A 25,789-nucleotide genomic window follows, 5' to 3' on the forward strand; every position below is an offset into this window, starting at 1 on the left:
GCGGGCAACAGTTGCGGCTGCCCCGGGGGAAGCCCCGGGCAGGGGTGGGGGGCAAGTCGGTCTGGGTCACTTGAAGGGCAGAGGCGGAGGGGAGAGGCAGGGCCGGCACCCCGCAGCCGGCTCTGCCCGCCGCCCCCTGTAACCTTGACTCCCTCTCCTTCAGCCGGCTCTTCCCGAGAGAGGCCGGGAAGCAGAGCCAGGGATGCTCAGAGCCTGCTGCTTCCTTCGCAGTTGGAGCCGATCTGCCTTCCCCTTCCTTGCTGTCACGCAGGAGCGGCGCCGGGGCTGTGCGGGGAGATCCCGGCTCGCTGCGGGGCGGGGGGAACTGCCCACCCAAGCCATTGTCAAAGGCAGGGCGGTCTGTGACCTGGGCGAGTTGAACGGGGACCCTGATTCAGCACTTCGGTTTCCAGCCACTGTCTTCCCCGGGGAAACCAAAAGAAGTGACCCCGCACCTAGAAAATGTTGTGTCATTACATTGCTTGCAAGGAGGTGGGGGAAAAAAACAATAGATTTTAACAGGGGAAGCAGCCAGCAGAATGTTGTTACCTAATTTGGGAAACTAGGGTACGGTGTCCAGTGTTTTGCAGTCACACAAAAAAGCAGGTCCATACTTATTGTTCCTCAAGTGGATTTTAGCCAGTCTAAATGCATCTCTTTAAACCAAACGGACTAATTTTGTTGTGAGGAATATACTGTCAACTCTGGACAAATAGCTAAGAAGGAGGAAATGCCAGTCATGTAGCAGTGCCCCTGGCAGATTGAGGATATCCTCTGTGTTATAAAACAGATTGTTTTTAACAAATTGAATCAACACTTACATTTACCATGGAAATATCACTTCTATGCATCCAAAAAAAGAGTCTGTTCTTGATGCCTTTAAAAAAGTGTTCCTTTGAAGTAAGAATAATGGCACAAGATTTAACTTTAATCAAACTCACTCAGAAAGTTTGCTGAATTTAAAAATGCTATGCTGGACATTTGTTAAAGGTAACAAAACCAGAAGAGAGTTCCCTGATCAGACTACAATGAAGTTTTGTCCTGATGCTTTTCCAACAGGAAACATTAATGTCCTTAAAAACAACTGCTAAAAAAAGACTAAGGGTTTGGGTTTTTTTCCTTTTTGAAAGTATTTTCATGGTTGTTGAGGGCTTAATTATGGAGTCCTTAAATGAGTCAGACAAAGAAAAATGCAGAACTAATTAATCTGCAATGGGATGATCTGGTACAAGGTTTACTAACCCACCTTGCAATGCAAACTAATAAGAGGTTGTATATAACTACAGTGTCAATGCCAGGACTAGCAGAAATACAGAACCACTGTAGGTATCCCAAGCCCTTTGTGGTCTACTTTATTTTTCTACAAAATGGCGAAGGCTTAATGAAATATGGCAACACTGCTAACTTTGGGAAAAGCCATGATACTTGGAAACACTTTCCGATATTGCCGCTAGTTCTTTAGCTAAAAAGAAAATTTACATATAAAATTGTTCAAACCCAGATGGCTAAAATTAGGCCACTAAATCTATATTGAGATACCAAGCTTGTTTCCAGAGGCACCGAGCACTCGTCTCCCCCATTGGGTTAAAGTGAGGCGTACGTGTGAACGGTTGTTTTGACCTGACATGTACATATTGATTTAAGAAACTTCCTTTAGGCAGTCATATTTGACAATGTTGGCTACTCTGAATTTGTGTGCTTTATTCAGGCAAAACTCCCATTGAAGTCAGCTGTGAAAGAATGTAGGGCTGGGCACCAACCTATTTATATAATGGCTCAGCATGCTCATGTTTAGCTTCCCTTTTCTTAATCTCTTTTCTATATTCATAAAACTAAAATGTGCAAAGATATGTCCTGGGTCCAGTGATTTTACATACGTTTACATGTAATGACTTACATAGTTGGGGGTGCTCCTGCTTTCAGCAGGGGGTTGGACTACATGTGATCTCCTGAGGTCCCTTTCAACCCTCATTCTCTATGAGTCTTTGGTATTTTACATGAAAGTATTTATTAATAATTGCTGCAATTCAGTTCTTGTGTTGGAAGAATTTTGAAAGGTGAAAACGTTCCCAGCTACAACAATACAATAAAGTCTCATTGTTAGCTATATGTTTGATAATGTGTGTTTGAATATGGCATATTTATGTAAGCCTCAACCTTAATTTTCCCTTAGACTACAACAAATACTGTCAGAGCGGCCCAAATAAACTATGACACAGGAAAATATTTAAGCACATCCTTGACTTGGAGCATGTGCTTATTGAAGCCAGCTGATGATTAAGTGTGTTGCTGAACTGGGGCCATAATGTATAAGCATCTAGTTTTAAATTATTAGTTTATAGGATATACAATAGTTGATTTTTTTCAGAATGGTCCAGAAAATGATTTGGACTTCTGGTAGGGGTTGAGGTTAGAGTCTCCTCTAGTTATGTTCCTTATTATAGCATCCTTGTGTTAACAATTAAAATAATAATGCTGCGATATCTCCACCCCTACCCCCCGCCCCCCAAACTCAAGTGCACAATCTTGTTTGTGTGTAACATAAGTAGATGGGGGCAAATTCAGCTTTGAGTGTAAGCAAATGCAATACAGTCAGTGCTTACATCAGGGCTTAATTTGCCTCCTACTGTTTTTTTCTTAATTTCATGACAGTCAATTTATCACACCTCCTACAGGGAAATCTTAGGGAGAATCTAACCCTAAATTACAAAAGAGAAAAAAAATTGTAAAAGGCAGGTGCATTCCAAGTTTGACCTGCTTTCCAGCACCATGGCACATTTCTTTAGGGCTTAATTCTACATGGCTTGTGTTTCTAAAACTTCCACAGAGATGAATGGAAGGAGAGCGGATGAGGAAGGAAACATTCAAAACAGTGAGAAAGACAAACAGAAACAAAACTCAAGGACTGTAGGTGCCTCGGTACAGTACAGTGAAGGAGGTTCTTCAAAGGGATCTCAGTGTTAGTTTAATCCAAAAATATCTCAATATTTAGGTGGCTTTTAATATCCAAACTACTTAATAGATTGACAGTCATAGTACAGAAACACAAAAGGTATTGACACCATTTCTAAGAAAGACATTAGCCACACTTCTGAGACCTGGGTCTTCAATAGGGAATATTTCAGGAATAAAAGAACTTCAGGTTAGGTCCCTATACTGTATATCTGAGCCTACACACATTTACCCAAGTGTTTAATTGCCAGCATGCTAGTAGACCCATTTACTGTAGTGGCTGAGTAAAATTAAAAATGTGCATAGGTGATTACAGGACAAAGGCCTCAATTACTCTTTAAAATCTGAATAATTTAACAGATCCCAAGATCCATTTGAAAGCTTGTATACTATATCATGTGCTCTGTCTGTCCTTGACCTGGGGACACTGAATCTCAAAGACATCCCATGCCTGGAGGGAGGGTAGATGATGACCCTGGGATAACATTTTTCAAAGGGTTCATCGTTAGCTCTCATCCCATTGATGTCTAAGGTAAAAGTCTCATTGATTCCAGTGGGGTGAAGTTAGGTCTGTGTAAATGCTTTTGAAAACCCCACCCATAAGACTTTCCAATTCTTAGTAGTAGACCCTGAATTGGGTATAAACAGCACAAATTAAAAATAATGAGCTAATTTCTATTAAAAGACATTCACTACACTAGTTCGCATTCGAAGGAAATAGGTAGTATTGTGCCATCAGCAAAGAAACATATTGAACTTGTTCAAATTGTTCATATTTGCAAGTGCTCCTTAAAGCAGCCAAGATTGCAAAAGCATACAAAAGAAATTCTTCAAGGGCTCAGAAACTCAGTTTGAATCACATTTTTTTTTCCCAAATGGTAAATGAAATATCATTAAATAAGATGACCTCCACGTAAATAAGAAGCCAGCATTCTTTTAGGGATGAATGACATTCAGAACAGAAGTTAGGCCCTAACTCCAGCATTATATTTTTATAAGCTACAAAGTAATTAATTAAAGTCCACAGTTTTAATGAAAGAGGTCCAGTTTATTTAAAAATCATGCCTGCCTTTTTTCCCCACAAATCCACTTACTGTAGTATTATAACTGGTGACAATGTGCGGCACATCCAAAGATTCAGCCTTACAAAAACTTAGTGATTTTAATGGGCTGCTCTTATAAAGTCTTTCAGGGTCATGACAGAAATTTTCATATTAAAAACTTAAAATTAAGGAGCATGGCTTGCATTTGCACCCACAGATTTTGTTATGTACTTAGCTACTTGATTTTTATGTACAAATGTGACTTGTATTTACATATCAAAGCTGCCCAAAATTAATACACACTGGCCACATCTACACAAGACGCTGGCTGCGCCATCGTTACTGCACAGTCATGTAGTACTTGTTTATACAAGTACTTGTACAAGTTGTATAAACAAGTGCTACATGAGTGCGCAATAACCCGAGTTACTGCTCAGTAGCACCAACGAACGCCTCTTTTGTGGCATTACTGTACAGTCACCTAATACTACTGCACGCGACCCTACTGCGCAGTAGTATCAGGCTACTGTGCAGTCAGCGTCTCATGTAGATATGGCCACTGGGGACATCTACACGTGCACTTTACCATGGAGTTGACTACTTAGCTCTGCAGTAAAGCTTCACTGTCTACACATAAGGCGCTCTTAGGTCGGAGTAAATTAATTAACTCCACTGTAGGATAGTACTGCCTGACAAATACTATCCTACAGCAGAGTTATTTACACCACCGCAATGCACATGTAGATGGTGACCAGGCACAAGGGTGCTTCAGTGAGGGGGATGCCTGTCGGTTAGCCCTGCACGGTAGCAGCCTCGTGCCCCAGCCAGCCCCTCCGCAGCATGTGGAGCCACGGCAAAGCAGCTCTGGGCTGGCAGACTGACCCCCAGGTTCCCTGGCAGCCAGGACTGCACCATCCGAGCTCAGTGTGGTGTGGTCCTGGGCACATGTGTAAACATTACACCCAGAAGCAATAAACACTGGTGCAAAGTGTGCTGGAGTTTATTGTGTCGCATTAATAGCACATGTAGATGCACCCACAGTGTCCCCCACACAGTTTTATAGACCACTTTAGAAAACGCAGTCTTGGAAGACATTCAGGCTGCTTGTACATGCCATGGGGGTTTACTTTGGTTTAATTTTCCCTAAGTTGAAGCAGTGTGTTTTTAAAAACCCTGCTTCAATTTATACTGAAGTAAACCCCCGTGGCGTATACACAAAGGTGGGAACCAATCCTTACCTGCCTTTCTGGCAGTGGCGGGGGAGGGCGAGCTGCCGGTGGGTTGAGTACTCCCTGAGATGTGGCCGGGGGGTGCTTCTCTCCGCGGCAGTGGTGGCGCCCCCCAGGCGGCACCTGCCCGCAAGCACTCGGCTCAGGTGGTCCTGGGTGGCACCACAGCCATGGAGGGAAGCACCAGACCCCTGTGCAGCTCAGGCAGGCAGGCAGGCTCTGGGGAGGGGGGAAAAAAAAAGGAGCGCCACTTTTTTTTTCCCTTCAGTGGAGCTTGCCTACATGGGCTGCTTCCAGGCTGCCTGCACAGCCCCTGAGCTGCATGGGGCCCGGTGCTTCCCTCCATGGCTACTAAGGTAGCAAACTAAACCACCTTGGACATTTTTTATTTTGCTATGGCTCAAAGTCATTTAATGCACAATATGCCACTGACTGTGTAAACCACAATGCCATTAAAGCAATGCAAAAGGGCATTTAAGCCGCTTTAAAGGCCAATTTTGTGGTGTGTACAAAGGCCTTCAGACTCAGGAGACATCAAATAAACTGTGGCAAGATAGTTTCTACATAAAATGAGTTGGCTCAAAATTTACAGGATGTTTAAGGACAACATTTAAAACAAGTCTGAATAAACTTAATTATTTTTTTCTAACAAAACCAAAAAAATATAGCAATATTAGTTTTCTTGTCCGTCCGTCCCCTCCCCGAATTGATGTGATTGGATTGTCTAGTTTCTGCTCAGGAAAGGGGGAATCTACCAGTTGATCATACCATACAACATAAGTCTACATAATCTATTTTGGAAACAGTTTACATAAACAACACAAACTAGCTTAATTGCCTTCCTGATTAGGTGGCATAAAATGTAAAAGAGGTGGCTTTCTAGAGTGATAATTTTTCAACATTATCCAGCAACATTAACTAAAATGCCTTGGGGTTTATGAAGACCATATTCTACAAATCCTGGTCCACCAATACAAATCCTGATGAGAACTGTGATATCTTATTGCTGCTCTTCTCAAGCATTTGGAATTCTGGGTCACTGCTACATCAATGTCTTCTTCACGACAATTTATTTGCAGAAAGGTAAAATAATCTAAAAATATTATACAGTCAAAAGGTACCACATCTGGTGGAAAAATGTGCCTTTGGCTAAAAACAGGTGTTGGGGTCATCCTGGGTCTGACTGTTCCAAACTTTGATTCACATCAAAAGAGGCACAGGACATTTACACATACAGCTTGAATAGCAATCAACTAAAATTAGCCCCTCGATAATCTGAGGGTGGGGAGAGTGTTACTTCAATGCTTCATGGGTATTTGAAGTGGGACAATGGACTTGTATGTCTATAGCGGGGGTGGGCAAAATATGATTCTATCCAGCCCTCCAGTGGCTGCCTGTCTGAAAGCCAATGAGATGCCAGTGGCAGAAGAAACCAGTTTCAGGAGGTGCCAGCTGCAGCAGCAAGCAGCTTGAGCTCTTGTTCCTAGATGACCAACCCAGGGCTGGTGCCAACCTAGCCCACCTGGCTTGCCCCACCCTACCCCCAGCCCTCAAAGCTTCCAGAGACCAGAAACTTCTGCCTAGCAGAGGCTTTTATCCTGGCAACCCTGTGGCTGTTCCCCAGCCCTCTCTCCATTGGAGAGTGGAGATTCAGGTAAGAACAGACCCAGGGAGGAGGGAATTGCTAATGATTGTGCCACTCTGGGGCTTGTGGGACTCTGGCTTTGTGCCTCCATGTGCTGCTCACAGCTAGAGTGACAGGAGCATGAAGTAGAGGCACAGAACCAGCCCAGCCTGATGGCGTGGGACTTCCCATGGCTCCTGGCACTCTAGCGCATCACAGGGGCCAAGCCGGGCTGGCTCTGTGCTGCACCACGTGAGTCCCAGCCTTGAAGCAAGAACCAGATGCTACTGGGCTGGGCCAGGCTGGTTCCATGCTGCACCATGCGGGTCCTGGCCATATAGGGGGGTGGTGGAAGCATGGAGCTCAGGTGGGCAGGGTGTGGGGAGCCCCACACATCCCCCCTCCCCATGGTGCAGCAGCAGCAGGTGGGGATACTCAGGGCACTCATGGCCTGTGCAGGTGCTGCTGCCCGGCAGCATGTGGCTCTGGCCAGAGCTGCATGTGGCAGCAAGGAGTGCAGCCAGGCTGGCCCATCTCTATTGCATGGGTCTCACGCACCACTGAGGAAAAGACCCGCATGATGGAACTGGCTGCCTTCCCTGGCAGATGCACTGCTGGGACTCTGCCGGAAGTGGTGAGGTGCCCCCCCGCCACCCTTGCTTCCATGGTGGCCAGCAGCTGGCTCCATCATGTGGGGTTTCCCCTGGTGGTATGTGAGTGCCGGGAGCTGCACGTGGCCTGTGGGGACCCCCATGCAATAGAGGCAAGCCAGCCTGGCTGCACTCCTTGCCACCATGTGCAGCGCTGGCCAGAGCCATGTATCACTGAGCAGCAGCCTCACAAGTGCCCCTGGGGTCCCTGCCTGCTGCTGCTGCTCCTGCTGCTGACAGTGGCAGGGTTGTGAGCCATGTGGGGGAGAGTGTGGGGGAGTTCCCCACACCCTCCTCCTCGTTCACACCCCACAAACCCCACCAACCCATATCCTGCCCCCACCACACCCCCACATATACACACAACCCGCAACATACCCTACACCCCCACACAATACAGCCACAAACCCTCACAAACCACACACACACACCCCCCACCATACATACACCCCCACCACCAACCACACCCTACACACTTCCTTACACACAAAATACAAGAGTAAGACTTTATATTTGACCTATTATGCAGTCATCTCTATATACACTATGCAAACACAAATCATGAGAAAAATATTTTTTGTAATAAAATTAAAATACATTACAGGAGATAGTTGGCTTTTAGTATATGATTTTTTTTCTGGTTCAGATGGCAACCCCCCCGCCCCCGCCCCCCCCGGTAAAGAGGACTTCTGTGGGCAAGGAGAGGGACTTCCAGTGGCAAAGCTCAGGGGCTAGGGGCGGGAGTTCCGGTCCCAAGATGGCAACCGGGGGGGGGCCTTGACAGCTCACCAAAACTCATTAAGTGGCCCTCCAGCCAAAATAATTGCCCACCCCTACTATAGGGAATGGGTAGGTGCCTAGGCACAGATAGCAGGTTCTGACCATCTATGTCCACCCCAATGGTCCGTTGAGGAGATGGCAGACTGGGACAAGCAGGTATGCCAAGAAGACCAAAGCCTCAAGTTCAAAGCAATGGCCTGACACCCCCACAGTGTACCCTTGGTAGCACTGCACTCGCTCCACTCAAGTAACAGGGTTACAACTCTGTTACAATATAAGACCATTATCATTTACTGGGTGATATCTGGGGCCTCTGTACTACCTCATATTTACATTGCTGTCTTTGTAAATCAACCTACTGTCTTCTCAGAACCTGCTGCTCCTGGCTTTATATCAATCCATTTAAGAGGTATCCAGACCAAATATGGATATTGAATATAGTATAGATTACCTTGATTTTAATTTCTTTGAGTTCCATTATTGAATTATTATACAAAATATCATTGAGGTATTTCTAATCTCATTATGATGATAAAAACAGATTATGCTGAGAACACTGAGTAATGAACTGAACCATATGGAAAATCATTCTAGTTCCCCTAAAAATGTTATCTGTAATTAATGAAAAAATAGTTGCTTGGGGCCTTCTATCTGAGCTTCTCGGTTAAAGCAGCAATGATTGCTGTTCGCTGTCATGATTTAAGTAAGGGATATATTTCATAGAATACTTCTATTTCCAATAAAGAAAGCGTCAAAGGGCGAAGCTGTGGCTGGCACTTGGAAATGGACTCCCAGAGTGGGCACAAAGAAGCATTAATGTGTGCCTGTATCCTTGCCAAAACCAAAACACTAGGATAACATGGTCAGGGGGCTGTGCACATAGGAAATTGCCAGCCCAAGACAGATACACATGAATAGGACACCATGCCAATGGGCAGTCATCATGTTCTATAACTTAGCATCCTCAAAAGAAGCTTGCACCATTCTTTTAAGAGAGGAAACCAGGGAGACCGTCTTATTTACTACTTTCAGAGGGTGGGATCCAAAGTCCAAAGGAATTTATGCAAGTCCACCTGCTTTTAGGATGGACCTTAAAAAGTTGAAAACAAATTACATGATGCAATGGCTATAATAGCAAAGGGCTGGACTTGATGACCCCAAGGGACCTTCTAGGTTATGTTTCTAACTGCACAACTCTCACAGATTTTTGTGCAAGTAGGGGCTGACTCTGACACCTGCTAAGTAAGACCAAAAACCTGGATACAATCTTCAAAAGCTGGAAGAGAACAGACTCTGGCTCTTGAGGTGACAGAGCAGAAGTGGAATCACTGCACAGTAGTCTCCATCAGGCCTGCACTCCCTCTCCAAAAGGGATAATAGTCTGATGGTCCAGTGAGGTTGCTAATGTACCACCTCCAGCTCATATTTCCTTGCTGCAAAATTTAACTGCCTATCCTCTGGGAGCTGAGCTCTGCATTACTGATCCCCTCTGCAGGTTTACCAGATTCTCTAGTCTCTTCCATTCAGAGCTAACTGACTTCAGCTGTGTCTGAGATCAGAGGGCTAAACCCAATAGTTCTTACCTGAGAAATCAAGTCAGTGAGAGCTTTCCCCCTGAAGGAATTCATGATAATGTAAGTGGGATAAATTGGAGATGGTGTTTTAAAATCAGTGGTGGACAAGTGCTAAGAACTTTATTTTTTCTGGTCAAGGATCTGAGGTTTCCAATGATGCTTTTAACAGATCATAGTTATGACATGCAGAGCTAGATTTGCAAAAGGTACTTGGGTACCTTCTGGGACTTACAACAACACCTAACTCCCACTGAGTTCCTAAATCTGGCCTGCCAAGACTTAGCTGAGTAACTGCAAAGGTCCATATTTTTCTCAAGTTTCAAAAGCTCTTCCTAGCGCTTTCTAGTTTTCAGTAAATGACCATATAACTAAGATAGGATGATCATGAAAGAAAGAGCTTGGTGTCATATCAGGAAACTGCAGAGCATTTTACGAAATTCTGAGTGTGCTAGTAAGTACATATATTCATAGATTCATAGATGTTAGGGTCGGAAGGGGCCTCAATAGATCATCAAGTCCGACCCCCTGCATAAGCAGGAAAGAGTGCTGGGTTCAGATGACCCCAGCCAGATGCCTATCTAACCTCCTCTTGAAGATATTTCTTGTAAGCCCCGGGGGCGCCTTGGTGAATAAATACTCACCAGTTCCCTTCTGTGCCCCCGTGATGAACTTATAGGCAGCCACAAGGTCGCCTCTCAACCTTCACTTGCGGAGGCTGAATAGATCTAGTTTCTCTAGTCTCTCCTCGTAAGGCTTGGTCTGTAGGCCCTTAACCATACGAGTGGCCCTTCTCTGGACCCTCTCCAGGTTATCCGCATCCCTCTTGAATTGCGGCGCCCAGAATTGCACGCAGTACTCCAACTGCGGTCTGACCAGTGCCCGATAGAGGGGAAGTATCACCTCCTTGGACCTATTCGTCATGCATCTGCTGATGCACGATAAAGTGCCATTGGCTTTTTTGATGGCTTCGTCACACTGCCGACTCATGTTCATCTTGGAGTCCACTAGGACTCCAAGATCCCTTTTCACTTCTGTGCCACCCAGCAGGTCTTTTCCTAGGCTGTAGGTGTGCTGGACATTTTTCCTCCCTAGGTGCAGCACTTTGCATTTCTCCTTGTTGAACTGCATTCTGTTGTTTTCTGCCCATTTGTCCAACCTGTCCAGGTCTGCTTGCAGCTGTTCCCTGCCCTCCGGCGTGTCCACTTCTCCCCATAGCTTTGTGTCATCTGCAAACTTGGACAGAGTACATTTCACTCCCTCGTCCAAGTCACTGATGAAGACATTAAAGAGTATCGGTCCAAGGACCGAGCCCTGCAGGACCCTACTGCCCACACCCTTCCAGGTCGAAACCGACCCATCTACCATGACTCTCTGGGTGCGACCCTCCAGGCAATTCGCCACCCACCGGACTGTGTAGTCATCCAAGTCACAGCCTCTTAACTTGTTCACCAGTATGGGGTGGGATACCGTATCGAAGGCCTTCCTGAAGTCTAAATATACGACATCCACCCCTCCTCCTGTGTCCAGGCGTTTCGTAACCTGGTCATAAAAAGAGACTAGATTGGTCAGGCACGATCTGCCTGCCACGAACCCATGCTGGTTTCCCCTCAGCATAATTTGTCCTGCCGGGCTCTCACAAATGTGAGCCTTGATAATTTTTTCAAAGACTTTGCCAAGGATGGAGGTGAGACTGACTGGCCTATAGTTGCCTGGGTCCTCCTTCCTCCCCTTTTTGAAAATGGGGACCACATTGGCCCTTTTCCAGTCCTCTGGGACTTGGCCCGTGCGCCACGAGCTTTCAAATATTCCCGCCAGTGCAATGATGTCGGCCAGTGCCTTCAGCACCCTCGGATGGAGCTCATTCGGGCCTGCTGACTTAAAGGCATCCAGTTCAAAGGCATATGTACACACACAATGAGAAGAGAAGACACAATGAGCTTATAGCCACAAACTAGCTTATATTAACTTTATCATAAATCTTCAATTTGTGCATAATTAGAAGTAAAATGAGAAAGCAACTACTCAATACTAAAACATAATGGATCAGTGCTGGTAGAGTTCTGTACCATTCTGAGAATAGGATTTAGCCCATAGGGTGCAGGGTATATTTGTGGCTTTGTTTAAATGTCTGATAAAATAACGAATAAAAGGCTCATCAAGATAAATGCAAAGTATGGCATTACCTTGTGCTCTGAAATAAGAGAACTCAAAGTGATTTGTTTTGAAGCCATCACTCAGGAAAATCTCCCACTTAAACTGTAACTAGACTATTCTCTTTGCAGATATCACCAGAGCATTTCTTAAGTTATTTCCATTTGCCTTCTGGCAGTGTCAGTCAAAAAACAACTTCAGGCATCATTCAGATACATAAAATTATTCAGGGTTAATTTTTGCATCAGACAGAATAGCTTTGTGCTCATCATCAAGCCATCACCCCTTGAGAATAGCTACCCCATTACATACATGCAGCTCCTAGCTGTAGATGTCTGCAGTATTGTGGTTCACAAAATCATCACTCTGGGCACTGGCAGACATGCAGTTCCCTGCTCTAACTCATGGCACTTCACAGAAAGTGCCTTGAGTTACAGCAACCCTTCCTCCACGACCCAACAGACATTCATTGTTAGCTTAGGGGGTGGGGTGGCGGATTTTGCTCCACTTTGGAGCTGATCCAGGAGGAGCTGCCTGTCTGCAGCCTCTCCCCCACCTAGCCCTGTCCCCCCCTCGCCCCCTCCCCAGCTTTTGTGCTGTCTGCAGGATGGAACCGGGGGTGGGGGAGGGGTTTGCCTAGCCTGAGCTGGAGGGGAGGTGGGTGGATTGGAGCACTGGGGGCAGGGTTGCACTGCATCAGCCCAGCGCCAGTCAAACTCAGGGATAGACAGAAGTTAATGAAAGTGCTCTGCTTTGAAGCAGCTTCATTTGAACCCTCATTACATGATGGTTAATTTGTCACGTGATCAAGCACTTTTAAAGCACTCTGCAGCTGCGCACTTCTGTCAGGGCATGGTTTTAAGGGGCAGAGTGTCAGGGCAGAGTGTTTTTAAGGGGCTGATTATTTAACAAACATCATTTCAGTCAGCCCCTCTGTTACTCATATCTTATGGATTCGGGAGTCATGCTAGCAAGGGGTTTCTACATTATGCCTAATGGTTGTTGAAAGCCTTGTGCATAGCAAAATGCTAAAGAGTCTCAGTGAGCGGGATGGTCATTTGAAGGAGTAACTGTTCATTTCCTGTCCGTATGAACAAGATATTGTCTTAGTTATTGGTTTTTAATTATATTGGTTGCAACTGTGGATAAAGCACTGATATTCCACAAAAATTAAGCTTGTGCAGTTCAGGGACAGAAGACAATCTTGAGTCACGTGAGCTGTACAACTGTTAAAAAGCAGCAGTGTTTCCAGAATATTCAGCCTTTTCTTTAGTCTTCAGTTAGCACTAGAAAAACACGAGAAAACAAATTTGAGATTACATCTCAAATAGCAATTTGGTTCAGCCTCATTTACCATTTTGAGAAGAATTGTGCAATACACTCATGTATTCGGGGAATGGTTGCACTTTTGCTCCCATAAGAATATAAGTTTCTGTACAGGGTATCAATATGCAAATGAAAGTATTTACTACTTTCAGTTCCAGGCAGAAGTGCTTAAGTTACATCCTGTATAAAGCTCTAGTAATACAATTAAAGAGCAGGTGAGCAGTCACACAATGTGGATAATGAATATAGATACTAAGGATACAAAGATTTAGTCAAAGCAAACAGTAATATGAACAACCCATTTCCTGAAATGCAATTTCATAACGTGTCCACTGAACAATTATACCTGCAAATTCATGAAAAGGAGGAAAGGAATAAATAACGTGCAGAGCTTTTTTCATATTGCACTGGAATGCTTATTTGCACTAACACACATTTAAATAATCCATACTTTTAGACTTATCGTCTCAATCAATTAAAATCCTATACAGTACTTTAGCTCTATCACTACTGACAGATATCCTTTAGTTTCCTGACTTCCCTGCTACATCATCAGATCTAAAAAAAAAGTTAAAATCCTAGCTGGTACTGTAATATCAGCAGGAGAGAGAATAGTCACTTCAACTGACTTGAAATGTCTCTTAGACAGTCATCAACAGGGAATGCAAAAGCAATACATCCACAGTCATCTGTAACTGGAAAATTAGCATCAGTTTTTCACCATGACATTTATATGCTACGTTTTGCTTCATGCTGTATTTTGAAATAAAAGAGACAATATCTGAAATATCATTTTCATTCCAACTGACAGACTTTCTGAAATATATCCATTAGAGAGCTGCTGACATTTTACAGGAGCCTTTGGAAATCTTGCTATTTAGAGGCTAGTCTGCTTCTATAGTGTATATTTTCTGTGTTTCTCTTCCTTGCTGTTTTATAACTCAGGCTGTTTGAATGGCAATAAGAGGACTGCTTCTGGAGGGTTCATCTACTCCTGGCACTTGTTTCTCACGCCCAAAATCTTATTGATAAAGGACAAGAGAAGCATATCGCAGAAACAAGTCAAATCCTGCTCTCTTTTACACACGTATGTCCTCACTTAGCAATAGTATGAATTCTGTAAGCGGGTGCCATTCATTCCCCATTCCTGGCAGGACTGAGTTTGGCTTGGTGTGGGCATTGTGATATAGCGGAGAAAACCTGGCCCAATTTCTGAGATACAAGTTCATGATTGCAAAAGGGAATATTTGTCACAGATTTCTTCCTTATGTCAGCTGCTGATTAATACTGGCACAGCTCATGGCATCCTGTGGCCAAGTGCTGCAAAATTCCTTTGGACTGGATTGCATTGCACAGCGCAGTCCTGGAGCCACTCATGTCAGTGACTTCAGTGGGGTCAGGTGCACACTCAAGAAAGTTCGTTTTCTTTTCTCCAGCTATTCTTTAAAGGAAAGAAAGCACAGAGGTTGTCTTCATTTTGTGCAGCAATTTGACATGTTCTTCCCTAGACAATGTAGACTTAAATTGCCTTTCATGATCCTTTTTTCCAAAACTGCTCTGACTAGATGTTTATTTGCATCCAGTCACCATAGCGATTGAATACCTATAGCACAAGGCAACATCCTTTAGCTTGAAAACGGTTTGGGAAGGATGAAATTGTCTGCATCAACCTATGTAAGAGGAACCTTCCGAGACTGGAACTTTCAGTTTTCATTCTCTAGATTACAAGATGCATAAATCTTTAAAAAAATACCCATAATATTCCTTCAGCTTTAAATCTATAATCTATACCATTCAAAACTAACGGAGTGATGAGGGCTGATGTTTTTCAAAGAGAAATGGCTTCTTTTATGAAGGAATAGACAGACAAATAACTCTTATTAACTAAGCCGAATACAGGCTTGAGAATTTACTCCTGCTTATACCACTTCTGTATTAGGCCCATTATCTACTTTCTTCATAAACTGTAGAAGACTGTCATACAGAAATAAACAAATTGTATAAAATTACTTTAAATCTTTAAAAGATGATCGTTACAATCTCTAGGAGCTGCATCCTCCTTTATTTTTAAGGTAGTGTGCTCCTACAGGCTACTTGGGAGAAATGCTTAATCTTTATTACACAGTGGATGCATCTACATGTGCTATTAAGGCAGGGGTGGGCAAAATGTGACCCACCAAACCATTCTATTCGACCTGTGGGGACCCTACAAATTTTAGAAAATTAATATTAATCTGCCCCTGGCTGCCTGTCATGTGGCCTTCGATGGCTTGCCAAAACTCAGTAAGTGGCCCTCCGCCCAAAATAATTGCCTGCCCCTGTATTAAGGTGATGCAATAAACTCCAGAACAGTTTACACCGGAGTTAACTGCTCCCAGGTGCAGTGTCTACACGTGTATCCGGGACCATGGCACTTAGAGCTGGATGTAGCAGCTCTGGGCTGGCAGGGGATACAGGGGTGTCAGCCCCTGGCTCTGGGTGGCAGCACTGGGTGGTGGAGGGACTGGCAGGAGATGGCGGTCTGGCCTCGGCTGGCTGGGCTCACCAGGCACAATTGGTGCTTGGTGGTCACCATCCACACAAGCGTTTGATTGTAGTTAATAACTCTGCCACAAACAGTATTATATTACAGCAGAGTTAATTTATTGCACCCTAACACCAGTACACGTGTGGACAGTGATGATTTACTACAGAACTAATTAGTCAACTCGGCAGTAAAGCCCATGTGTAGATGCACCCTGTTTCTGGGAAATATGCTTATAGATGGGTTTTATGCAATGGAGTCTGCTAGTCTGACTGGGCTGCAAGGGTGAAGGTTTCCCCTCTTGCCTATAAATGTCAACAACCCGACAATCCAAACACATGCAGGCAGCCTCTGTGCAGGTTAATTGATTTAATTCAGAAAGACTGGAAGAGAATGGTGGTAAAAATGTTCCAGATTGCCATGCAAATAAGCCTTACTCCAACCTCTAGCATAAAGAAGGAATTCCCAGTCACCATGGCCAACATTTGAAACCCTACCTCCATTGAATATTTTAATTATTTCTAAAATATAGCATTGCTGCAGTAAAAGAGATTGAAGCACCACCTCAGAATACTCTGTAATTTACTGATCAGTGGGGATCCAAGGTTTTCTTGGATAAAAAAATTGCAAATTCTCTGATAAAAAAACAAAATCCGCAATTAAAATGAAATGCCACTAGGTATATCGGTATCAGGTGAACACAACGTTTAATTGATACATTTACAATTTTAAAGCAATTTGGAAGCCTACCAACACCTCAATCACTATAATAAAATAAAATCTAAATACCTATGAATTTTTGCATTTGATTTTGGGTTTTTTATCATGGAAAATCAGAGCTCCCTCTGCCCCCTTCATTCACTAGGATGCAGGTCCAGGCCCCTTACTTTCAAGCAAAACCCCCCATCCCTGCTGGTGCCCTTCACTCCCCACCCACAGCCCCCTGGCCTTGCTGGTGACCCTCACTCCCCAACCACAGCCCCCTCCAGCCGTGCCAGAGAGGGCCCCCAGCTGCCAGGGATACGGGGCCAGGGAACCAGGTCTGCAGCCCCCTGTAGCAGCGCCTGAGCCACAGCTGATGCCTGCAGGAGGTGATAGCTGCTGCAGCCTGAGCGTGGAGTGGAGCCCAGCTCCCCTTCCCTCACAGGCAGCATGGCCAGAGTGGAGCCTGTAGGAGGGGTGGGTGCAGGCTGCCTGTTGCGGGCTTGGGCTCCCCGTCCTGCTGCCCTCCCTCTGGGGCTTCCATGGCCCAGTGGGCAGGACCCAGCATGGCAGGGCAGAGAAGCTCCTTGCTGCTGTGAGCCCTGCGCCACTCTGGCAAGGTGCCCCCCACTTGCCCAGCAGCAGCAGGGGTGGCAGTGTGGAGTTATGCTCCTTGCTGCTGCGAGACAGGTAGGAGGCGCCTTGCCAAGGTAGCTCAGGGCTGGTAGCGGCAGTGAGCTTCCCCACCTAGCCCTGCTCTGCCCTGCTGCATTTGGTCCTATCTGTTGGACAGCCGGGACCCCAGGGGGAGGGCAGCAGGGCAGGGAGTCCAAGCCCCCAGTGGTCAGCCTGCCCCCACCCCCACCTCATGCACAGATTGGGGGGGGGGAGTGCCCTCCCTGTCCCCTTGGGAGTGAGTGCATTGGCAGGGAGCCAACCCCCTCCACAACCCTGCCCTCTGGACAAGCCACACCGCAGCCCTGTCCCACTCCCTGCTAGGGCCCTATGGCATTCATGGCCCCGGGCCCCAAGCCCCATGCACCACGTGGCTGGGCAGCAGCCCCAGCCCTGCCCAACTCCCTCACTCCCTCCCTATGGAGGCCTCAAACCCCGCCTAGCTTCCCCCCCCCCCACCAGACTTACCTGCAGGAGCTGCTCTCCCGGTTACCTGGCGACCATGTGCATGTACGTGCACATTGCACCCCTTGCCTGACCACACTCCTTCTGCTCTCCCCAGCCCCTTTCAGGCTGGAAATCTGCCAGCCTGTGAAAGATCTTTGCAAAAGTGAAAAATCCATGTGTTTTCTCACTGAAATGAGAAATCCCCATTTTTTTCTCAGTTAAAAGGGAAAATCTGTGGGGAAGGGGGTTTGTTTTTCCATGGGAAATGGAAAACCCAGATCCTTGCTGATCAGGGCAGTGAGGGCTGGGGTTGGAGCAATAGTTACCGTGAGATAAATGAGGGCCAAGATGTAACGTGCATCAGCTACCTCCAATAATTGCTGGCGTGCATGCGCTTATGCATGGTAAGTGAAAGCTAACCTGTCACAGCTCTCCCCTCTTTCATTGAGGGGTAAGTGAGAAATCTAATGAAAGACATGCTAAATGATTTTTTTTGCTGCATTCAAAAGATGCGAAAGATAGCAAAGGATGTATTCATAAGAGGCAGGGATGGAAAGACCATTACAAGCATGAGAGAAAATGTAGTGAGAGACAAGACAGATGTTTCTGAATTAATAGTCTGCATCAGTAATTTTAGGGAGATGTATGTGAAATTGTAAATGTCTAATTGTGCAGGGAAAAGAAGTCACTGACACCAGGCACAACTCCCCATAGTGAGGAAGATATTGTATTTTGGTTTAAATAAATATATTTTCCTCTAACTTTTAGGTCTCAGAGGCAGAGGGAGAGGACTGTCAAGGAATGAAGGCAGTTGTCTAAGGACATCTCAGTTCCAGTTTCTGCTCTGCCATAGATTCGTGGGTGTGTGTGTCACTTATTATTGCTGGGCCAGATCCTATGCTATCTATTGGACACCTTGCAGAACTGAACATATAAATAACATGGCGAGGATGGAGGGAGAGACTATATAGAATGACGTACCCAAAACAGGAAAGCAGATGTTAAAAAACAGTGAGATCTGGCCAAGTAAATTCAATGTTACTTTCAGGCAAACGGCAGATGAGAGATGTGTGGGATCTGATTCATGCAGAGGGCTGGACTAGATGACCTTATGAGGTCCCTTCCAGCCCAACTTTTCTGTGATACTGTGCAGAAGAACAGAAGCAGATGACAACAGTAATAGGAAAATAGAAGCAGATGACAAAAATGGCAAGTGGAGGTTCGAAAGGGATCATGAAATAGAATAAAACAGGGAGATGGATTGGGACAAATATACAGAACAACCATCTACAGAACATTCAGCAGCAGTAAAATAGACTGTGGTGTGTATAAGTTCAACTCAGATCATAGTTATAAGTAGTTAATAAAAGCCAGTAATTGCCAGTGGGATTGTACACCCAACAATGATTCACTGCAGGCTGAGAGGACTGCGGTATACTGTAATGCAGAAGATAAATAAAAACATACTATCAATAGGATAATATTACACACACAATTTTGATAAACTGGTTACATGCACTGGGTCATAGAGAGTATGTTATAAATTAGATATATTCACTGCCTAAACCTAGTGTATCTTTAAAAGAAGACCAAGCTGGTTTCATGTTGACTTGTACAGCAAAGTCTAACAATTTATAGAAACATAATAATGACTATAGCCAAGAACGCAGTTTAGGGAAAACACATGAATGCAAGGTATCATTGGGGTGGAAGAATAAAAAAAAAATAGATTAGACAGAAGAATTTGAAATCCTGAGATGAGTCGAACAGAATGACACGAGTAGGTGCCTAATTCTGCCCTCAGTTTATATCTTTGTCAACCCCATACCTGCACTGGGATTGCACAGATGTAATTAGTAGCGAATCTGGCCCAAGACACTGGAGCCAGTAGGTAAATAAAATATCCTGGACTGAAAATGAGATGGAGTCTCTATAAACGCAGAATTCCTTTTCCCTGAATGTTGAAATACAAACCACTCTGAGTATCCAGACACCATTAAACCTGGCGTCTGGATTAAGCCTGTCTCACTTTAAGGAAGTGGGGGAGTTTTCAGAAAAAGAGGGAGCCAAGGGTACGGCTGCTGGCTAGGTATTTGTTAATTTTTTATGTGAATTTATTGGATAGGAAAGCGAATTAGCAGCACTGACAGGAACCCAGGCGCAGTAAAAGCTTCCTGACACAGCACTGCCCAAGCAGTACTGTCTTGTCTGATGGCAAAAATCTTACTGATGATCTGAGCCTTTCTCTGGAGAAGGGACTGCAGAGCAGACTGCTCTGAACTAAGTGGTATTTCTGCAACATGGACCGACATAAGATGCTAGGATGAGACCACTACGTTCATGTAACTTGGTAACCTCCTTCATGATCTGATCCCATCCTCCAGAGAGGAATGACCAATACAAGCTAATTCACTATCATGCTTCCAAAATATTGTAAGGTAAGTTCTGAAATTACAGAAAGCTAAAAGCAGTTTGTGTTTTGTGACAGAGACTAGGAATGGAAAAAAAAAAGCCAGCTACAACTCTTGCTCTGAATTTGCCAGTTTTATTCACATGAAAGGGACTTGAAAGCAGTGGATTCGTGTTCATTGCACTCCTTTCGGTGAACAGGGGTATCTCTAGGTGCTGAGAGACTGAGGAGGAGCACGCCTCTTTCCAGAGCAATGAGGCTTTGAGGTCAGACCGTAGAACTATCGACGAGCAGCATGACCACCAATTTAAGGATGCACAAGCCAAACCTCACTATGCAAGGACTGCAGATTGCTAATAAAGCCCTGGGAAGAGTTGAGCCTTTTTAGAACTATGACAACACAACACCAGGAGGGAGGGGTAAGGGAAAGAAAATCAAAGGGGCAGGGTAATCTATACGAAAATGTCACATTCAAGAATAAATACTGGTCTAAAGAAATGTATTTCAGATGTGTTATGATTGGGCCAAGAAGCATCCACTGGGCAATATCCTATCATACTCTCATAAACTGTGTTCATGCAGGGGCAGGCTGCGATACCCTTGCAAACATGATGCATTATCTTACTCAGCAGTAGCACTGGTGAATTTATTGGGCCTACCAGAAGTGTAAAGTACTGTTTTATGTAAGAGTATCACAAATTGGCCCTCAGTCAGCTTCCAATTTATTTCCTATTAGTGATTCTTAGGAGTGGGCTCTTACTTATTCAATTTATAACTTTTGCTTGGTATAGATAGGATTGCTTTGATATTTTAACCAGACTGAAATTGAGTTTCCTTTTCACACTAGCCATCTGGATGGAAGATGTTTCTCCCTGAACAAGTGGTCTTATGAACAATATAGTGAAAGACCTATTGTTCTTTATTTATTAGCGGGGCAGAGTTTTGTGTAATGCTTTCTTCTTCAGTAGGTCTAGACAGCCTCTAAATTTCATTCAGATAGCATTCATTTCACAATTTCCGTCAATTATTACAATTCTTTCCATATTTTCCCTTTTATTGAAAGCTACTGGAATGCTTCAAGCGAGGCATTTTTGTCTGATGCATTTCCATGCAGTTTTCCCCAAAGGAAGGATTACAAATATAAAAAGACCCAAACATTACATTCTAATCAAATTTAGCAACAGCTCTAGGGGAAAATGGCAAGAATATACCTGCCTTGGACCCTGAGACCTGTGGAGCCATGGTAAATTATGTAAATCATTGAGAAATTTTAACTAGCTCAAATTTTCATGTGTGTTTGACTGACTGCAGATAATACATGCAGGAGCCAATGGCAATTTTCCTGTTAATATCAGAGAGTCAGGTTTGGGAACATAAATTATGAATCAATGCGTCTAATTAAACTTGGAATATATCATTAATGATAACATTCATTATTGCTTTTGACATGTGGGTAATATTTTAAATGATTAGACTAACACCTAATAGACTCACAGATTCATACAGTTTAAAGCAAGATGGGATCAGTCAAATTGATCTTCTCTTCTCCCTAGTTTAACAGAGACCATAGAATTTCACCCACTTCCTCTGATACCAAGCCCATAAATTGGCTAAGCCAGGGAATCTCTTAGAAAAGCTTCTAGTTTCAGTTTAAAGACTTCAAGTACAGGTTTCCCTCGATTTATGCAGGTTCTTTATATGTGAATTCACTCTTATGCAATGAGCATATTTAGACCCATAATTCATTATATGAAAGGTAAATTCGCTCTTATGTGATCAGCATAGACACCCCACCCCGCCAAGCAGGTATGTCTGTGAGTGGGAGGGGAAAGGGTCGTGGCTCCACTCACCCCAGCCCTGGCTGCAGTGGCCCTGGGAGTGGCCAGTATTAGTTGCCTGCAGCTGCTGGGTTGCACTATACTCTGCCTGTCCCCCCACGCCTGGGCTCACCCCAGCTTCTGGGCTGCACTGAGCCATGGTGCAGGCAACTGGTGTTGGCTGCTTCTGGGACAAGTGCAGATAAGCAGAGTCCTGGGCGGTGCGTGGCATGGCACTCACCCCAGCCCCAGCTGCAGTGGCCCCAGGAGCAGCTGACACCAGCTGCCTGCACCAGGGCACAGCACAGCCCAGGAGCAGAGGTGAGTGGGGACAGGCGGAGCACAGTGCAGCCCAGTGGCTGCAGGCTGCTGGTGCCAGCCGTTCCCGGGACCTCTGCAGCCGGGGCTGGAGTGAGTGCCACTCTGTTCCCTCTGCTCTGCTGCCTTGTGTAGCCCCGGGACTGGCACCCCTCCTCCCACCCCTTCCCTAGTCCCAGCCTCACACCCTTCCTCCCTCACCACCATCCCTATTTGTTACATTGTAATGTGGGTTCACTTTATGCAAATTTGATTTATGCGTCATTCTCCAGGAACGCATGTACCACATAAATAGCAGGAACCCAGTAATAGGAAATCATCTACATCTTTTAGCTAAGATTTCCCCATAGTTAGTCCCTGCATTGTGGAAATAAGGTGTAGTGCTATTTTAGCCCCAATTAAGTCAATGTAGAATTTCAATGCATTAGCATAATGTGTTTTAACAGGGTCATTTATTTAAATTTTCTCTTACCTGTTACTGGGAAGCTGTAGACCCTCAGTGCCTCCCTAACTCAGCCTCAATGCAATGTACCCTGCCCCCAACATGCTCTCTAATCTCGTTTATACTGAAGGAGTTGCAGTAGTTGACACAGGAGGCGCTAAAGATACCAGCATGGCTGCAGTTTTCCAGCAGTATATAGCACACAGTGACCTTAATGGAATATCTGACCACAGTCTCAAAATATTTGTAAAAATCCCACTCTATTGAAATCAATGGTAAAGTGCCCATGATCTTCAGTGGGCCCAGGATTTCACTTCTACTCTTTTATGGGGAACTTGGCATTCAACCGTGCATTCCCATTCCAGATGACACGTTTCCAGTTGCCTAAAACAACCCTATCATCAGTTGCATTTGTAAAGCATACAAGAAAACAAATATCAATATTTTTCAACATTTCCCAGTTAGACCTACAGAATTAATTTCTGTCCCCAAAATTGGGGCAACAACATATGGACAACATTCATTCACTTGAATGTGAGTATTCATTCAATTAATGCTCTTCCCCATCTATGGCATTAAATTTCAGTGGGACCCAACTGTTATTGAAATGAGGTCCATCTTGTTGTTTGAAAAGGTATGGTAGAGTCCTGCAGCCTCGTGGTATGAGCTTGTATGTGCAGCATCTTGAGACAGGTAAATACCATGAAGAAATAGAAGTTAACATGTCCTGAACCAAGGCTGGGCAATTATTTTGGCTGGAGGGCTGTTTAATGAGTTTTGGTGAACTGTTGAGGGCTGAAAGGGTATCCTGGTCCCATGACAGGTGCCCTGCCTCCTGGTCAACATTTTGGGACCAGAAGTCCTGCCCCATAACATTTGCCTCCAGAAGTCCCTCCCCTTGCCCCCAGAAATACTCTGGGGGGGAAGGGTTGCCATCTTGGAACCAGAAAAAGAAATCATATGCTAAAAATCAAACATTTACTATACATATTTTAACTATATTTCAAAAAAAAAATTTGTCCTGATTTGCATGTGTTTGCATAGTGGATATAGAGGTGATTGCACAATAGCTCAAAAATAAAGTATTACTTTTGTATATTGTGTGTGGGGGAGGGGATGTGTGTGTAATGAGGGGTGTATGTATGTAGGTGGCTGTGGGGTTTATGGGGGGTTAGGGTGTGTGGGGGGGAGAGTGTGAAGGGGTGTGGGGGTGTGTGGGAGAGTGTGGGGGGAGTGTGTGGGCAGGGTGCGCTGGGTGGTGTGGTTGTAGGTGTTTAGGGTGGTATGAGGGAGGGTGTGCCCCCCCCCCCCATGGTGCACAGCCCCTGCTGCTGGCAGCAGCAGCAGTGGGTGGCAGGCTCTCAGGGTGCTCATGGCCTGTGCAGGCGGAGTCCCCCGGCAGCACACAACTCCAGCCACTTCCAGGATCTGCCTGTGGCAGCAAGGAGCAGGGCCAAGCCATCCTGCCTCCATTGCACAGGGCTCTCTGCATCTCATGTGCAGCCAGAGCCAAACACCATGAGGGGGAGCACTGCATGATGGAGCCAGGGGGAGCACTGCATGATGGCCCTGCTCCCTACCACCATGTGCATTCCCTGGACTCCCCTAGGAAGCAGAGAGCAGGACTGAGCCAGCCTGGCTCCATAGCACAGTGCTCCTTGACACTTCTAGTGGAGTCCGGGGAGCTGTGCATTAGGGCTGTATGAAATTTTGCCAGCCGTTTCGTTCCGACACTGTTTCGACCAATTTCGAGGTTGAAACAGCAAAATTGGAACAAAACAAAGGCCGTCAAAAGAGCCTCAGAATAAAATGAGGCTGGTCGAAACACTTTGCAAGTCGAAACGTTTTGACTATAGGCTGGGGATGGCAAGTCAGTCCAGCTAGGCTGACTTCCCATCCCCAGTGCAAGATCTGGCAGGGAACAGCAAGGCAGCCCAGCTAGGCTGCTTCCTCATCCCCACAATACATTGCGCCAGGGGTGGGAAGGCAGCCCAGCTGGGCTACTTTCCGGTTCCCCATACCACATCATGCCAGGAAACAGAGCAGTTCCCCTGGCAGTGACAGCAGTAGTCCTACCTAGAAGCTATGGGCTGGACAGGGCCGTGTCTGGGGCTCTCCCGTGCATGAGGGTGGGAGTGCAGCACACTGCCCTGGCAGGTCTTGGGCCTCATGCAAGTGCAGCAGGGACAACCATGGGCCAGGTGGGATACAATTAATTGGTGGGCGCCTGCTTATGGGCTGAATGCTGATGGGCCAGAGATGGCCCATGGGCCATATTTTCCCCACCCCATCCTGAACAGTATGTTTCACTTTCTCTGGGACACATCAATAGGGGCTAGGTACAGACATTCAGAAAGCCTGAAACAGAATCGATCTAAGTTATGCAGATTTCTGTAAGTTAGATCGGTAATGAACAGAACACACATTTGCACTTTGGTAGCAGGCCAAATCTTAGACCAGGTTTTAAGCCAGTCTATTTGTGCCAAAAAGATGTTCTGTTATGGTTGCAGACTGGTTTTGTGTGCCGAACTTCTGTTCTGTTATGGGTACAGACCGGTTTCCGATCATTTATACTGGTAAAAGTGTAATGTCCGTACCTGTCCAGGATGTCATAAAGTCAAATAATGTTGCATGTACAGGATGTACACATTTTTGTTTTAAATAATGGATTAGGGCTAGAGAGTTGTTTTCACTGTCCCCTAATGACAGGCCAAAGTCAGCAAAGCTCTCTGTGGGGAGTAGGTAGCTGAATCAACTTGTTTATGAAGCAAAGCCTATTTGTTTTACTTAGAACAGTCTCAGTAGATTTGAAGCAGTGCAATGCATTTTTACCTGGCTGCTGTCAGCTTTGCTTTTTGTAAGAATTGACACGTACCTTGAATTTCTAGTATGCTTTCCCCAGTTTTTTCCCCTCTCTTAAAGAAGAAAACAACTTTCACCATATTTATCCTGTAGCAGAAGTTGATACTTAACAACACACCCACAACATGACGTGCTTGTACCTTTCCCTTGTTCTGCTTGCAGCTGTATTTATACAAAACAAAGCTATTCAAGTAAGTTTTAATCGAGATATTGTATTCTACTCTATTGTGTTTTTGCAAATGCATCTAATTCTCTTCAGCAGG

This window comes from Alligator sinensis, unplaced genomic scaffold (assembly GCF_000455745.1).
Source record: "Alligator sinensis unplaced genomic scaffold, ASM45574v1 scaffold301_2, whole genome shotgun sequence".
Classification (NCBI taxonomy): domain Eukaryota; kingdom Metazoa; phylum Chordata; order Crocodylia; family Alligatoridae; genus Alligator; species Alligator sinensis.